Consider the following 5,808-nt stretch of genomic DNA (forward strand, 5'->3'; position numbering starts at 1 on the left):
AATTATCTTTTGACATGGAAACAATAAAGAAATAGTAGGCTTTTCATGTTATCGTTTTTTTTCATGATGAGGGCCCAAAGCCACTTTGTATATACCTTCCTTTTCATTATCATTCCTTCATACTTCCACATTAACCTTGCACTAATAAATCATGTTGGCCAAGATTTTGGTTGCTTAATTAGTAATAAATTGAGCATGATTTCTACATAATATACCAAAGCTTGGGAATTTATTATTTGGTAAAGATGCACATTCAGATATCTTTATATAAAATTAATAGTTACGAATTATTAAATGATTAAACATATTTAATAAATTATTATTTAACGATTATTAACAATTAATTTTATATAAAAATAAATACATATAAATTTTTATTTTAATTTTTTTTTGAAGAATCTCATAATGTTTAAGATTATTCTGCTGTCCAAGTCAAACACAAATTAGAGGTTCTAATAATGAGACCTAGCTCAATTGATAAAATTGTATACCTTTTAATACACTGTACTTAAATTCAAATCTTAGCGAATGCACCAAGTATTGAATATGAATCCTTAAATATAACATGGATTAAATAGTATCTTATCTAAATGTTCTAAAATTCTAGATAAGTTGTTATATGAGTTAATAATTATAAATTCGAATAGGAGTGTCCGCGGATCGGATCGGATCGGATATGGCTAAAAATTAGATTCGATCCGCATTAAAATCATCGGATCGGATCCAATATCCGCAGCTTTTAAAATGTGCGGATCGGATCGGATCGGATATCGGATATATCCGCAAAACACAAAAATATTTTTAAAGGCTTATTTTTATTAAAAAATATCAATAAAATTTATTTTTTCTATTCTTTAAAATATGTTTACTTTAAAATAATATTTAACATACTTTTTTTAAATAATAAATTAAAATAATATAACATATATGATAATTATTAATTGAAATAAAACATAAAAAGAATATTTACTTATTTATTTCTTTAATTTTGCGGATACGCGGATATGCGGATCGAATATGCGGATACCAACACAAAATCGCAATCCGATCCGATTAGTGTGCGGATCGGATCCATATCCGCAATTTTCGGATCGGATTCGGATAAACACCGCGGGTATGCGGATCGGATCCGATCCATGGACACCCTTAAATTCGAAAATCTCTTAACGAATCAAATAGTATAAATAGGAGGCCTTAACAACTTTTAGCATATAATTCATCTTCTGATAATTATAATTCTAATACCTTACATAAAAACTCTTAATGTTGGCAAGAATGAAACTTAAAAGAATTGATGGGGCCCGCACAAGTTGTAGAGCATGTAGTTTAATTCGATGCAAAGCGAAGAACCTTATCAAGACTTGACATGCCGCGAATCCTCTTAAAAGAGAGGGGTGCATTCGAGAACGCAGACACAAGTGGTGCATGGCTGTCGTCAGCTCGTGCCGTAAGGTGTTGGGTTAAGTCCCGCAACGAGCGCAACCCTCGTGCTTAGTTGCCAACATAAAATTTTCAAATTTTTTATAGATATTTTTCTTGTCAATTTTTTTCAGATTCGTCATTCTAATCACTGAATTTCTTTTGAATTCTAAAGTCAAATAATCTTGTATTCAAGTGCTCTATCTAGGGCTGACAATACATACCCTACTCGCGGGTATCTAATCCGGTCCAACTCGTTCGGGTCGGATATGCCTACGGGTTGAGTAAGGTATGGGTTTAAGGTGTACCCTACCCTATCGTATCCGCATCTCATATATAACACATATTTTATAAAAATTATGTATATAGTAAAGGAGGTAAGAGTTGAATTTGAATTTGAATTTACAACCTCTTTCATGTAATAACTTGCAATAAGTGAGCAACCACTAAACTAGTTAGTTAAATAAGTAATTTAAAGCATTTGTATATTTATAATAATATGTATGTTTATAATTTTATGTTAGATTTTTTTAAGATTTTATTATTTTTAATTTTAATTTGAATTTAGTTTTTTATTTTTTATTTTATTAATATGTATGAAATTTGGAATGATTGAATTTTATATTTGTTTTGAAAATTTTAATATTTCTGCGGGTATGGTAGGGTAAGGTAAGGTTTAGAACTTTAGAGTATGGGTAGGGTTAGGATCGAGAGATTCTTAATCCACGAATAAAATAGGGTAGAGTTTCAATCAGGGGTAAAACTAGATAAAATATTAGAAAGAGGCTAAAAATATTTACACAATAAAATAATACTAAAATAAAATTTTGAGGGGATTAAACTAAAATTTACATATAATTTATATGTAAAAAATTAAAATTAAGAGGGTCATTGCACCTCTTTTTCACAATGTAGCTCCGCCTCTGATTTTAATAAAATTTTTAACTCGCGAATAAAATTAACCCTACTCTACCATACCCATTGTCAGTCCTAGCTCTATCAATATATCCCAACAATTTTAAATTAATTAATTAATTAGTTAATTAATTTCGTTTTGGAATGTTTTTGTCCTTATAACTTAACAATATTGATAAGAAAAATTTACCTATGTTGACATGAAAGAATATTCCAGTCTAAACTTGTAGATATTGCGAGGGTAGCCCCACAAAATTCATTTATAGTGTTTCCAAGGTAAAAGAGGCACATGATCGCAAATTAAATTACAACTCGAAAAGATTTGGATAAGCCATTAAATTTGTAGTGTGGGGTCACAATCTATATATTTGTTACTGTTGTTTTCTAAATACTTTGATGGATGCCAAAGAGAGATATATATGTGGCCGTTGTTGTTTGGAAAATTTACAAAAGCAATTTGATTTTGAGCGGTACAATCATGAATGTCTATATCTTTTTCTTGCTCGTCGCATTCATATAGTGAAAAAAGCTTTAATTTTTTTTTTCCTATGGTCCTCATACAATGATGAAATGTTAGGAGTGTAATTTTGGACAAATCTTTCAAACAAAATATGTCCGTGTCGGTTGCCACTTTTTCGACCATTGCTACCAACACATATATAGAAAATATTCATGTAACATAGGAAATGATTACTTAACTATTTATTTTAAGTGGGAAAATTTTATTTTTTAAATGTTATATTGAACTTATTTATTTGTTTAACATGGGGCTCAGCATTGTCATTTCCTTTACTCTTCCAAAATTGATCCGACAAAATAAAGCTTGATTTTCTTTTTTCCAACTTTACTTTTATTATCAATATTTGTTACAATAATTTAACTATTACCTTAAACCAGTATACAGAGAGAGCCTTTTTATAGGGATCAAAATCTTCTAATTTAATAGAGTTAATTAGTTAAGTACTAAATGAGAGGATATTCATTTTTAATTTAAAATAGTAAGATTCACGTATCATAAGAATTATAAGTTTAATAGTGATTAATTTATTTTATTATTTTATTATTTTTTTCATTTTAAATAATTTAAATTATTTTCTTTGTCGTTTAATTTATAGATAATAGTATTAATTTTTATGGCTTAAAATATATCCGCTTAGAATCATTTTAAGGCTGGCAATACGTATCCGCGAGTAGGGTAAAGAGTGGTTAGGGTTTGTTTACGGATATGGTTGGGTGCGGATTTAGGGTATATCCTACCATATTCTATTTTATCCGTATTATTAATATATAACACATATATTTTAAAAACTATATATATAGTAAAAGAGGTGAGAGTTAAATCCATGATTTCTCTCATATAATAGCTTAAAGTAAGTGAATAATCAACTAAGTTAATTAGTTAATTTAGTAATTTAAAATGATTGAATTTTATTAATATATATAAAATTTGGAATGATTGAATTTTATATTTACTTTGAAAAAATTATATTTTTCTGCGAGTAGAGTATGATAAAATAGAATTTAGAACTTTAGGATACAAATAAGATTAGAATTGAAAAATTTTCAACTTACATATAAAATAAGATAAAATTTTAAAAAAATTTTCGATCCACAGATAAAATCTAAACCCTATCCTATTCTAACCATTCTCAATCCTATTTGAAATTTCAAGAATCCAAAGTTTAATTGACCTAGTCTCTTTCTCATTTCTTGGACCATCACTACTTTGTATATCCATAGTAACTTCTGAACCTTTTCATATAGTTTTCTTGTGAACTTGAACCCAATTTAGAGTAAGAGTTCAATTTCAAAAGATCTTTATATTTATTTACTGAATATAAAATTTATAACAATTAACGTCAATAATAATAATAATATAATTGCACCAGTTTAGGTAGAACCAGTTCTTGATCCATCTGATTGGACTCACGTGGAAGGGTCAATCCGGTATAATTAAATTAACCAATTTAATATTTTACTGTATATATATAAAGATTGAGAGAAGTCTAATAAATGAATGTACTAGCTAGTCAAGTAAGTCAACTTCATAAGTGTAACGTAACGAATCAAGAAGCAATAAGAAACTGAATTGTTTATAAGTCATTTCTTGTTGTAGACTCCAAAGTTCAAACCAATGCACACATTTTAAGCACTGAATTTATTTGGCATCAATCCCCTCATTGAATCCTTGTAATCAGTATTCCTTCTCCATTTTATTGTTGCTTCATTGGACTCTCTCACCCTTCCCATGTTTCCCCTTACATAGCATATTTTAAATGATCACTTATAAATATTTTAGAACAAAAATGTTTGGTTATTTAACACATGCAATGAAAAGCTTGAAAGATACAAATTAATTTTTTTTTTTTTTACGATTGGTTTTACATATTGTTATTATTCTACTCAAAAGGAGGGGAGAAATTAAAAGAGTTTAATTGTAAGGGGGCAACGAAAGCTATTTTCAACGTTGCCATCAAAAAGCTCTTTTGTATTGTAATGACACCAAACTAAATCTTTCAAACAAAACACCGAATTATATTATAGATATATGACAGATATTAAAATTGAGGTAAATTCTATCTAATTTTTTTAAAAATAATATGTAAATTATCTGTCATATTTTAATTGGATTATTTTGTAATTTATTATTTAAGATGATAATGGTATAATTTTTTAAAATATCAAAATTCTACTCCCGTTAATTAAAACACATTTTCACTCCTCCATTCGTTCTTCATCATGTAGTTTCGATCTTTCTAAGCATCGTCATCGCAGTCGTGATAAGAAACAGCATCAACGTCGTCGTGATCTACTGTCCTCTCACATAATCTCTCTTTTTAAGTACATCATCTCTTAACGACGTCATTAAATTCGTCCGTAACTTCGCTGTCCTAACGTCGATGTCATCACTATCTCATGTCCTCTCACTCGATTTCTCTTTCTATCGTGGATCACTCCTTACCAACAAAATTAATGGTTAGTTGGTTATTAAATTTTTTATTAAAAAATATATCTTTATTTAATTACCTAATGAAATATATATTTATATGTAAAATATAATATAATAAAGATGGAAATTCAAGTGCAGTACCTGAGAGCCGTTAGATGATTTGACTGATTTGACTAAATTTTTATCTAACGGCTCTCAGATATCAACTTCACGTGAAGTTGATTTCACCTGAGTTTTACCTATAATAAAATAAATCTATTCAAAATACTTAAAAGTATAATTTAAAATCATGAACATATAAATATAATAATAAAATTTGTACTCTAACCAAGTAAACATATTTTTTATTATACATAAATTATTTAAAAAATAAATATATTATTAAAATTAATAATACAAATTGAAACAATAAAATCCAACTTTTTTACTGTATTTTTTATAATAATTTTTTAAATATAAAAATAAATTATATAAATATTTAAGAGATAAATATAAAATATATATCTAAAATAAATAAATCTGAT

This window comes from Arachis duranensis, chromosome 3 (assembly GCF_000817695.3).
Source record: "Arachis duranensis cultivar V14167 chromosome 3, aradu.V14167.gnm2.J7QH, whole genome shotgun sequence".
Taxonomy (NCBI): Eukaryota; Viridiplantae; Streptophyta; class Magnoliopsida; order Fabales; family Fabaceae; genus Arachis; species Arachis duranensis.